General features: G+C 39.4%; 1 protein-coding gene across 2 annotated transcripts in view; it reads left to right on the plus strand.

Moving 5' to 3' along the window:
• The window catches only part of grm2a (glutamate receptor, metabotropic 2a), a 78,844-nt gene that overhangs the window by 40,892 nt on the left and 24,586 nt on the right, over positions 1–13,366 (plus strand). The window lies entirely within an intron of this gene.

The raw sequence follows: 13,366 nt of genomic DNA on the forward strand, positions 1-13,366 counted from the left end.
TCCATGTCTAATGTGTTTAAGCTACTCAGCACTATCCAGCGCAACGGCAACGCAACCCAAAACTAATCAGCATTAATCAATTGAATTCAAATGCTGCTCAAAGTGTGAATGAAATGCTTCTTGATCTTTTGTTGTGGTGTAACAGTTGCTCAGTTTGCATTTGCCTTGAGCACTAAAAGATTTAAATAACTCAGGGTTTCAAATCATCCCCTAATCTCTTTTCTTAAAAATATAGATGGCTCCTTGGAGTGATGCCATAGCATATATCAGTTAGATATGTGGGTGTGAAGAGCCTTTTCAAAGGTTAAAAAATACTTCCACATAATGTATTTGTCAACTAAAGTTTTTTTTTTCTTGAGCTATATGTCCAAAGATCAGAGGTTAAGATGTGTATATTGGAAAATCAGGACCACTGTTCTTGTCTGTTTTAGTCAAGTCAAAAAACAACTAAACAAACAAATAAATGTGAATATGTGAGCAAGCTTTATTGTAAAATAAGTACAGTTAATATACAGGATTGTTCCAGTAATTATACTGTTATATTAAAGGATTGAAACCATAGTAAAGACATGGTATGTTGCTGTACATTTACAGTAACATGGTACATGTTTTTACAGCTAAAGAGTTCAGAAAGTGTAAAGCCATAGTAAACTAGACATACAGAACAACAAATAATAGTAATTACCATGGAGGTCAGTTCAGTTGCCAGTACTTTACTGTACACATTTATGCACAGTAAACATGTTTATTCAGTGAATATTATATTTTGTAGGGATTTTAATTTTTACATGAATTCACTGTAAATTATACAGTAAACTGTGGAGAATGGACACAATCTCCTAAAATAAAACATACTGTAATTTAAGATAACAGTATGTTATTGAAAATTGGAATAGTACTGGAAGCTGTTATTTACTGAAGGTCTTTATGAGCCAGAATAGTGAATAACACCACTGTTCAACTTACAGGACACTGTGGTTTCAGGCAGCAATGCCAATGCTGCACCAATAAAAGCACTTAGGCAAGACTTGCCACACTAAATTCATCTACTGTTGTAAAATGTTTTGAGTAATTAGTCTGCAAATGCTAGGTAGATTAACTGTTAGGTAAGTCAAACGTGGAAGTACTGCAGGTTTATACATGCCAATTTTGCATCACTAGTAAAAATGGATTATTATCAGAGGAGCGCTTTAGAAAAATTGACATCCAGTTAATGCCAGCACTATTGTTGACAGCAAAATGGGGAAAGATTTATGGAATGTTCCACTGAGCACTGTCATGCCAGTGTTGTTCTGGTTTGCTTTGGGCAACCTACCATTACAATATAACTGCAGCAACAAGACATCATTGAGCCTCATTCAAAAAAATTTCCTTAAGTTTTTCCTTAAATTTGCTCTTGAGAAAGGGCCTATGAAAATTTCTACATCAGATTCATGACATTTTCTTAAATTGTTCACACCTTTGTGTTCTTGAGTGTGTGTAGATTCTGTTCTTACTTAAGAACAAATCCCAAAGAAGAAAACATTGGTGAATGTTAGAATCTTCATGAAAAAAGAGTAAGTGGGTTTTAAGAAGAATTTTCTTCTTTAAAGTGGTTAGTGAAAGAACCATAATGTCATTAAAAATGGTTGTTTTTTTACTTGCGGGAAATGAGATGCTTGTTATGCCACTAATGATGAAATATATGTACGTATGTTCTATTTGCGTGAAGGTATTTGGTAGATAGGGCATATTTTTGGACATGGAGCTACAGTTTTAACAAGTGCTGTATCTTCATTTCTTTTTAACTTTTAACCCTTCAGTACTGACTGTCGAGATCTGCCCCGAGCTGCTTGTGTACCAGAACATCATTTTTCACAGTAGCTGTGATTGAGGTAGATTGTTATCTGAGTCGTGTGCATGCCTCTTGGGTGCAGTGCACACTCTGTTAGAAACGCCTCGCGTTCTGTTGCGTAAGGCCACTTTTTGTTACAGCACTCAGGAGAGTTCTGTGGAGAGTGAGAGATGGAGATTAGTTATCCATCAACCTTTAGTTCAGTCCAGATGCCAGACTCAGAAGCAGTTTTACTCACCTCTACCTGTCATCAACACTGAACTGCTCCTGCACTTATAGTGCCAAAGATAGCAGCGACTTGTACCAGTTTTAATTCAGTTATCATTTATTTCACACTGTGTCACTAGAGGAGCTGTTTACATTGTAGTGGAATATAAGCATAACAATATTACATCAAGCTTTTCCTTTATTGATATATTTTAACATTTTATTTTGGCCCAAAAATGATCACATTTTTACTGAAATGATTTTATAATCTTTCCTAATGCTTCAAAATCAATGCAGCTAGACTGCCTTCTTCAGAATTGTACATTATTACACTGTTATTCACAATCTCAGTGGAAGACACTGGCACACACTAAGAAAACAGGTGATGTAATCTTGTTCACACACATGTTTATGCTTTATGCTTAATGCATCACTAAGGTGTAGATTATATTTAGACCAGGTGACATGGTTAGTCAGGAAAACAGGAGAATGCAGAATTGTTCTGGACTGCTGGTTTACATAAAACCATGCCATTGTTAAAGGGGAATACCACTTTTTTTGGAATTTTCTGCATAATTTGATCTTTTGTGAAACAGTTTATTGCAGAAATACTGAGTGACTTGTTTTTTTTGTTTTTTTTTTGCAGTGGTGAAACCAGGGCTCACAATGTCTAAAATGGCTGAAGTCTGTGACCAGTTTGCCTTATAACACCCTGCATTTACCTCTCTGACATGAATGGGTCTTAGAAATTGTCAAAACCTTATCATAAATTATATTAATTCAATGTCTCAGGCATTAAGCCACACATCCATAATTGTTTACTTAATAGTCTTGTGAAATAGCTTTTAAACACTACTGACGTCTGGTCCCTATCACCACTTTTGTGAGCAATTGTGAAGTTTCTCTAGTGTGGAGCATTTCACATCAAACCATTCTGAATACTTTATTTACATCTTATAATCTAATTAGGTGGAAATTTTGAAAAATTGGATGAATTTCCCTCTAAAAATGGACGGACGCTGGATATGACTGAATGCAAATATGGAGTTTAGAAAATTTGTACAATAAGTATGGAAGCTGCTGGAATAAAAGCCTATTTGTATAAAATGAATATTTTTTTAATAATTCTATTCGCTAATATATTTACTGTAACAAGAATTTATTCTTAGTTTTGGAGCAGTTCTATTGGTCCACTCATCATTAAATGTTTACATAATATATAGAGCAGCTGGTATCTTTAACAGGTGTACAATCATAAAAATAATTAAAAATAAAAATAGATTTTGAGCGATTTGCTGTCATTACTTCAAACTGAATTATCAGTCCATCATTTTTCTCACCACAAAAACACATTCATGTTATCTCATGTTTTTTATATGGATCTTATTTAAACCTGGTTTTCAGTCAAAGTTCAGCTTTTGACAACTGACACTTTATACCAAAATCCTTTTGCTTTGAATGATCCTATACATGGTTTTAATGCTTATTTTATTAAAATAAATGATTGAACTTTCCATTTTGTTACAACCAATGTAATCATAACAGTACCAAAACCTTCCTAAATGTTCCAGTAGTAGCAATTTTAGCTAATGTTGAGCTCAAAAACGCTAGCCAGTACATGACTAACATGCAGTTTTGAACATTTATTCACATATAAAATCATATTATAATTAAAACAACAAGAGTAATAGTAAAAACAAAAGAGTTTACTTACAAAAAATACTGTGTATGTTTCAGTGGTGACAATTCCTAATGTTACACACCGATTTTTACACATTTACTTCAAAACAATGGAATCTAACTGCTCACCATGTGGCCATGAGGGACAGAGTCTCACTTCCTGATCTAAAATGCAGGGCATGGCTGAAATAAAGCTTATAAAACCCAATATTCCAATAATTTCCCAAGAGTGTAATAAAACCAAGAAAGGTAATAAAACAATTCACTTAACTTCATCAAGATTGTTCTACAAGACTATTAACTTTGACTATTAACGTAATACATTGCCCTATCTAATAATAATAGAACTGTAACATTATTTTTTACTAATAATGTAACACTAACATTATTATCATTTATTATGTTTCAGTTTGACCATATGTAATACTTATTACATTTTGAGGATTTTTTCATTTTGTTTTCCAAGTGTGTGATACATTTAAGGGCCCAGTTTCCCACAAGCATCTAGTTTTAAAGTCATCTTAACTTAGAGAGACAGTGTCCACTGTGATCCTCTCTCAACCATTTATAAATCATGTCTCTGCTAAGATGTGTTTGGGAAACCCAGCCAGGAGCAGCTCCCCCATACCTCCTACAATGCTCATCTGGTGTACACAGAAACAAGGGGAGACAGTGAGACTAATGCTGTGTCCGAAATAGTCCCCCAGTCACTATAACTTACATCTGAAAATCTGGATCACTATGTAGAGCACAATTATAAGGAACAGAATTTGTGATGGTAATAAATGATTTGGGGTACTATGTCATACAGGTTTCCTCATTATTGTGCAGCAGCAGATTTAATTGCATAAACACTATAAACGTCATGTCACCAGTGCACTATAACTGCTGAGTTTGACTGCACACATGAGAAGAGATCATTTACATCTGTATCATGTCTGAAGTGAGGTCTGTGGAGATGCTGCTGTTGTGGCTGGGATCGCTACCAGGACTCAGAGAAATTGAGTAATATTTATTATGGTGTGTTATGGGATTACAAGAAATATCTCTTCTTTTAGGAAGACACAACGTTTAATACTTCTTGTAAGACTGGCTCTGATTTCGCTTCATACCACAAGACAGATGTTGACATGATGTCAGACCATGTCAGACCAGCTATTCCTCTGGGTGTGAGTAAGTGTGTATTTGGGTGTCTGAATATTGAATTATGCCTCTTATCTGACTGAAAACACCACAAATCTTACACATTTAAATAAACCACTAGAGAAACTAGCGAAACAAGTTAGCACTGATGTTACTGTTCAGATGCCTGATCTGAACAATGATGTTATATTGCGTGACAGCAGATAAACAAAAACAGTAAAGCATTCAAATTTTACTGGAACACAAACAGAGGGCTGACAACGATCCCCTCTGGAGATGCGGGAAGTTTTACAGTTTTAAAATTGTACCACATGAAACAAACAAACAAAAAATATAATAAAAAATGATGGCTTAGCATCGCTACACGGAGAAAGTTCTTCAGAACTTCAGAACAGAGAAAAATCTCATGAATCTTAACAACTGATTCTCGGCTGAAGAAGCTGATATAAAGCACACACTTTATTGTTTCATTAGAAAACACAAGTGTTGCAAATTGTGTTTTGTAAAGAGAGACACTTTCATCTGCTTGAAAAACTTGCTTTATTGTAAAGCGATCAGCCCAGATTCTTATGTATACGTAGTGACCCCTGTGCATTTGGTTCCAGTGATAAAACACAAAACACAAAATCACATCTGTGGAATGAAACATGAACCTGAAAAGCTGTGCACATTTTGAATAAGCTGCTGTTGAAAATGGCTAGGCAGCATATTTTTGGTTCATAATTGCATAATTGCAATACTCCTGTGATATTCCAGATGTACAGAATGTCTTGTCAATGCCATCAGTTACAGTTCTATATATGGATAAATCCATATATAAAAAAAATTTGTTTAAAATAAATTTAGTTTCATTTATGCTGTTTAAAAAAAAGCTCTATGAAGCTGGCAGTAATGACATGGGTCTTTTATAATAATGATTTAAGGTTTAATAATATTAACCCCTTAATCCCAGGCTTATTACATATTAAGGCTTATTATTCTGTAACTACAGGGCCTTCAGTGCAAACTATCAACGATGATGATGAATATTATATACAGTATATTTTTAAATTACATCCTTCATACATAAAACTCAATACTGATTACAGCCCAAACTGCGGAATATGGACCAAAATGACCTGCTGTTACATGACCACACAAAATATCACATCATCAATTTAAAATAAAATCACACAGTGAACATAATTCATTCCTAATAATGTAATAAGGTGTTGCATATGGTCAACTTGAAAGTGTTTAAATTCCAAATAGTTTAATAAGGTATTACATCATCAGTAAACATTTTATGAGATTATTTGTTGAGGCATTGTGTTACATTATTGGCCAAGCTATTACATTACTGGGTAAAGTTAAGTGTAATATTTGATTACAGTTCTAGATGTTTTACATTATTGGGATATTACTATAATGCCAGTTTTTTTTTAATTTAAAAATGAAACTCAAGATAAATCTACATCTTTCAACTCCACTTTAAATGAAATTTTAAAAAGCTATTAAAAAAACCTGACAAAAAATTTTGTTTTCACAAGTTTAGAGTTTAGGGTTTTGGACAAACACCCCCCAATAGAAAGTACCCTGTAAATGAATATTTTGTATATAATCTTATTATGTTTATTATCTCCTTTAATGCCTTGGGTTTAAATCAATCAAAGCACAATCCTTGTAAATATTCTTGTAGATAACAAGAACTGCCTTTTTAAAAAATCACGGCATGAGTCTCTTTAGCCTCAGCTTCTTGTCTGGCATCATGCCAAGTGTGTATGTTTTTGGAGAAGGGCGTGAAGAAAAACAACTCTCATTCACTCGCAGAAAACTACCCTGGCAGCTGTCTCCAAACATAGCCTATTCAAATAGGGGCTGTCAGCAGCGCTTAAGCAGAGGAGATTTTTAGAATAATGTTGTGTGACAATAAACTCTCAGTAAAGCTGATCTCTACAGAGGCGAGGAACCTCCAGGGAAGCCAACTTTTTCAACATTAACCTCTCTGTTTCTCAAAGACAACCTTTTATTCCCTTTCCAACTGTTTCTATAGCAACACTTATAAAAAATGTATGCTTAACTCTTCACATTGGCTGGTAAGAAATACAGAAAGCAGGTAGTGGAAAAGCTGACTATATTGGTGATGTCATTCTGGGAGCACTTAATGATGATTTTAAATTATTTATTAAATCTGAATGATTCAGTGCGAAATTTTATGCTTGTGTTTCATGAACATTTCAGATCATAAACTGTTTTAACATGTTTTTGTCCAATTAGCACTAAAATTTGAAAAAAGCCACATTAGGATTGTTCTTATATCATTAACTAGTTAAGGACTGATTTATGTATAGATTTAGGTAAATGTAACGTTGTTATATTACGTTTAGCAAACCCTTTATTAGAAACACTATACTCTTACTGGGTAGGACCTCCCTTCACTCTCAAAACAGCCTCAATTCTTCATGGCATGGATCCCACGAGATGAGATTCTGGTTCATATTGACATGACTGCATCATGTACTTCCTGCAGATTTTACAGATGCACTTTCATGCTGCTGGGCTGTATCTGCATGATTTTAGGCACTGCACTGCCACCATAAGATTGGCTCGTTAGACAATTGCATGAATGAGAAGGGGCACAGGGTTCCAAATAAAGTGTACAGTGAGTGTTACGAATAACATAAACTTTGTGGTTGTTGTTTTTTTTTTTTTTTTTATTATTTGCCCTTATGTCACACACAGCGTAGTAACCACTGGTTAAACACGTTGGGGCAATGTTATTTGCCTTTTTTAAGTGTAATTTAAGTGCATTTAATTCCGCTCAGTTCGTTTATAGCCGTCCCAGCTACATGCAAGCCGTCTTTTTCTTCTCTTACTCCCCGTCAGAAATGCGAGCACGTAAACAAGCGCGAAGCCCTCTAGTGGAAAGGAGTGACACCAACATCCCGGCCCCGATGACCAACAAATGGTCATCCAAGTAAAATTGGTGAACGACTACAGAACAATACATCAAGAAGAGCACTTTAGAGCAACCGCTACCAATCTTAATACAATGCCAACAGCCATTGCAACAGTCATGGGAAACACAAGCTGAAAGTCCGCAGAGCCTACCCGTCCATATTCCCTTCCAGCAAACATAGTTTGTGGATGGGGCGAGTATAGATACCTGTTCGTGTCTTTACTTGTACTGAACGTACCAGTCCATCAGCTCCAGCATTGACATCAATGACCAATCCAAGAGGCCACTGACTGCGAGGTGTTGATTCATTAAGGACTAGTACAAGATCACCTACTTGATAATTTCTGGAATGGCGGGTCCACTTCTGTCTCTGCTGTAAACTAGGCAAATACTCTTTCATCCACCGAGTCCAGAAAATGTCTGCCATGTACTGGACCTGACGCCAGCGCCGACGGTACAGATCCTGCTTCACAAAGCAACCAGGGGGTAAAGAACACTCGGGTCTTAACAAAAGCAAATCGTTGGGAGTCAGAGGCTGACCATCTCTTGGGTCCTCTGACGCCTTTGTTAGTGGTCGTCCATTGACGATATTTTCAATAATGCAGAAGAGCGTCATTAACCCTTCATCATCCAGAGACTGTTGACCCGTAAGGCCTAAAAGGATCGAGCGCACAGTACGGATTTGCCTCTCCCATACACCTCCCATGTGTGAGGCTGCTGGGGGGTTGAACTTCCATTGTGTTTCTCTTTGGAGCAGATGTTCTTCAATCCTATTTTGGTTCCATTCATCCAGCGCCTTCTTTAATTCACTACAGGCACCAACAAAATTTGATCCGTTGTCCGAGCGTATCAGTTGAGGTGTTCCCCTGCGAGCCATGAAGCGCTGAAGAGCATTTATAAAAGAATCTGTATCCAAGCTGTGCGCTACCTCTAAATGAATGGCTCTGGTCGTTAGGCAAGTGAACAGGCAGCCGTACCTCTTCACCTCACTGCGTCCCCTTCTTACGTTAATGGGGCCGAAGTAATCAACCCCGACGCTGGTGAAAGGCGGTTGATTTGGTGTCACACGATCAGCTGGTAGGTCAGCCATATACTGAGTACTGATTGGAGCTCTGTGCCTTTTGCATGGTATGCACCGAGCTAAGACTTGTTTCACTGTAGTTTGTCCTCTGACTATCCAGAAGGATTGCCTAATTTCAGAGTGGACCCTTTCAGCTCCCGAATGACCTGTGAGTTTGTGGAAGTGCCATATGATGAGCTCACAGACATGATGCTTCTGTGGCAAGATCACTGGGTGTTTTGCCGCTTCCGGTATTGGAGCATTGTTGAGTCTGCCTCCGACTCGAAGTAGTCCATCACTAAGGCGTACTGGTACTAACCCTTTCAAGTTATCAACCCTCAATGGATTAGTGATCTGTGAGCGTTGAACATAGTCAATGATGGAAATCTCTGCCCGCTTCAGGTCATTAAGAGATATAGGTTCACGTAGTTTGGTTGTTGTCTTCTTCAACAGAATATCCTTTGCTCGTAAGATCAATGCAACAGCCCGCTTGAGTTTGTACCAGGAGGAATACTTCTGGATGAAACAATCAGTTGCTGAATGAGTGGTAACCTTGGATGAGACTGTATACGTCTGACTTGACTTCTTTACCTCCGCTTCTGGAGGTAAGCTACCTAGCTCAGGCTGGAGAGGCCAAAGCTCTTCTTTCTGCCAAAGAAAGGCAGGGCCTTTGAGCCAACGCTCATTGCTTGCAAGTTCTTCAGCTGATAATCCTCTAGAAACGTCATCTGCAGGGTTGCATTCTGTGCAGACATACCTCCATTGTGAGGCTGCTGAGACTTCACGGATCTGCGAAACTCTATTTGCGACAAAGGTTTGATACCTTTTATCTTCGTTTCTCAGGTAATGCAGCACAATCGTGCTATCAGTCCAGAAGACAGAATCCAGTAAGGGCAGCTCAAAGCTTTGGCGGATTTTCTGATCAAGCTGCGCTGCTACCACTGCAGCCGCCAGCTCTAATCGTGGGATGGTGGTTGTCTTGACTGGAGCCAGCCTGTTCCTGGACATGATAATGTTACAGTATATGCTGTTATGGCTAACAAGCCTGAGATAGGAGACAGCACCATATCCCAATTCGGACGCATCGCTGAAGTGATGGAGCTGCATGGTGACTGAAGGCACAACGTAGACTGTCGGTCTGAGACATCGAGGAATTTGCAGCTTGCATAGTGTTGGCAAGTCATCCAACCACCGGCCCCATTGCTCAGCAATCTCACTAGGGATGGTTTCATCCCAGCCTATCTTAATACGACACAGTGCCTGGAATAGTGCCTTTCCTCTCAAAATAAATGGACCCACTAATCCCAGGGGGTCATAGACTGAGCTTATTGTGCTTAACACACCTCTTTTTGTGCTGGGTTTGTCTTTAACCCTCACACTGAATGTGAGCTGGTCATTTTTTATGTCCCATAACACACCCAGAGCTCTCTCCATTAATGGATCTCGATCCAGGTCCAGCGATGGAGAGTGATTCGCATGTTCCTGCTCTGGGATAGACTTTAGAACCTCGGCAGAATTGCTTGTCCATTTGGTCAGGTGAAAGCCTCCTTGCTTGAGTAGGTTGGTCAGCTGCACTGCTAGATGGATGGCTTGTTGAGGTGAGTCAGAGGATTTCAGACAATCCTCCACGTAGAAGTTTTTTCCAACAGTGGAGACGGTGTCCGCATCATACAGATGCGCATTGTCAGATGCACATTTTCTTAAGGCAAAACTCGCTGCACTTGGAGACCACACTCCGCCAAAGAGATGAGATGTCATACGATAAGTAACTACATCATTGTATTGCTCATGGTCTTTCCACCACAGGAACCGCAGAACGTCTCTGTGGTCAGGCGTTACATAAACCTGATTGAACATGCCTTCGATGTCTGCCATTATAGCAACAGGACCTTGTCTGAACCGAATCAACACGGTTATTAATTTGTTTGTTAGGTCTGGTCCCTGATGAACAACATCATTAAGCGATACTCCATCGTATTTAGCTGCACAGTCAAAGACAACCCGTACCTTTCCTGGTTTTCGAGGATGAATCACTGGATGATGCGGGAGGTACCATACCTTGCCATCGTTGCGGTCAGAGAATGAAGCTGGGACTTCTTCCGCATAGCCATTGTCGATGGTTGACTTCATTGCTTCCACATACTTCATTCGCAAGTCCGCATTCTTTGTCAGTCTACGTTTCAGGAGTTATAGTCTGTGTCCTGCTAAGTTGATGTTGTTTGGCAGTGCTACTGATTTGTCCTTAAAGGGGATGCTTAAGATGTAGTGTGAGCCGTCTTTAGAGACTGAATTATCCCACTCTTTAATCACCTTCTGGTCACTGACTGATAGATTGTCCTTTTGGGTGGGGTCGTCGAGTTTCCAAAACCTTTCTACCTGCATTTGCAGACTGTGATCAGCCTTGAGGAAATAGGCCTTGACATTCTTACCGCCTTCCTCATAATCAATTGGCCCATTTATAGCCCAACCAAGCACTGTTCTTGTGGCATATGGATCATTATCTCTACCTACACGATATTCTTCAGCTCTGAGAAGGCGTGGAGCATCCTGTCCAATGACGAGGTGCACATCATCCGAATTGACACTAGGAATAGGAATGTCTGCTAAGTGATCCCATTTAACAACCTCATCAGGTGTGGCGAGGCAGCTGAGACCTATGTTTAACTTACTCAGTGTTCTCACACCATTGAGTGTATACATGTTGCCATCATACAGAGAGTCTATCTCAAGGTTCACACATCGAGTGAATATACCTTCTTGGCTGCCTCCTACAGTATCAAGATCCAGCCTTGCAGGTTTACCTTTGACCTTGAGTTTCTTTGTGAGCTCTTCTGACACTAAACTTGTGTTGGCTCCAGCATCAAGTAATGCATAGGTGACAGAACTAATGTTACTGGCCTTGCCTCTAACTACCACAGGAACAATAGGTAAGCAAACTTTACCATTTCCGGCGCCAGCAAATCCACAAGTGACATTAGGTGACTGGGTAGATTGTTTTTGTTGAGTTGTTTTGTTGTCACCTGTGGCATTCTGACTTGCTGTTGCATTTTGCTTGTTAGTGTGGTTTGGGTGTAGCCATTTGTTATGTTTCTGTCCACAGCCAGGTACGTTGCATACCCAATTTCGTGTGCATACCTCAGCCCTATGCCCCATCATGAAACAGTTTTGACACAGGTGCTTCTCCTGAACAAACATGAGGCGTTCTGGCACAGTCAGTGATCGAAAAGCTGGGCACTGGTTCAAGAAGTGGGGCTCTGAACACTTCAGACATTTTGAATTAGCTGTCCGTTTAGTAGGTGTAGACTTGATCTCTTGAACTGCAGCTGCCTTAACATTTGCAGAGTAGTTTGGATAAGGTTTCTTTGAGCCCTTGTTGGGTATCATAATATTGCCTGGTTTCTCCTGCTTCTTATAGTTCACTATGCTACCAAAGACTGGATCAGATCTCTTCTCAGCCTCTGTCTCAACAAAGTTGACAACATCCTCGAGTTTAGGTAGACGTCCCCCCTTTGTGATATCGTAGTTTATATTCAACCATTTGGACCTGAGATCTGGTGGTAGTTTGCTGATTATTTCAACTAATGTGCGGCGACCACTGAGCTCCTCCTCACACTTCATGGCAGAAAGTGTATCCTTGCAGCCTCTCAGTTGGTCTGCAAAATCTCTCAGTTGCACATTGTCTCTTATCTCTTTAAAGTTCAAAACCTTCTCAACCCAAGCCTGGGAGATGGTATGAGGATTTCCGAATCTTGTTCTTAGCCGCCCCATTGCTTCCTGGAACCCTGCACTGGGATTGGGGTTGTATAAGCAGTGACTAATAGCATCTTGAGCTTTTCCTTCAGTGTATTGATGTAGGCGAGTTAACTTCTCTTCTGCGGCAACAGACTCTTTGTCCACCATTGTGGTGAAAAGTCTCATGAACTTCCAATACTGAAGGGGGTCACCATTGAACCTGATTAGATTAGTTGGTGGGAGCCTCAGGGAGTCTACTTGGGCTTGACACTGCTGCCTTGATAATTCAAGCAGTTGTGAGATCGAATCTTCTGATATCGGTGACAGTGATGGTCGTGTCGTTGATGGGCTCTTGCCAGCCTTGGGTGTAGAATAAAGATTTGTTGTTGCAGCTTGTATCTTTTGTTGGTTGTGTAACATCTGTGCATCTAGCTCTGCCTTGTGATGTACGCGCTGGAGTTCCAATTCAAACTCCTCTTCGTTGCGCTTAAGTAGCAGTTCAAATTTCTCTCGTTCTTTCTCTCGTAAGGCACGTAGGTTTTCTAGCTCAGCTGACGTGGGGTTGTCATCATCCGTGTTATCTGGGGCTTCCTTGGCTGGATCATTTGGATCTATGGTGTCAACTTCACCAGGAGTGTTTACTTCTTGCAGCCAGCTTAGGGCATTGTGACGCACCTCATGAACACTCATCAAGATGACCTTCTCATAGGCTTCTGACTCTTCTTTGTCATTGTCATCAATGAGCCTATCATGATAAAGCTTGTGTATCTCC

This window comes from Pygocentrus nattereri, chromosome 26 (genome assembly GCF_015220715.1).
Source record: "Pygocentrus nattereri isolate fPygNat1 chromosome 26, fPygNat1.pri, whole genome shotgun sequence".
Taxonomy (NCBI): Eukaryota; Metazoa; Chordata; class Actinopteri; order Characiformes; family Serrasalmidae; genus Pygocentrus; species Pygocentrus nattereri.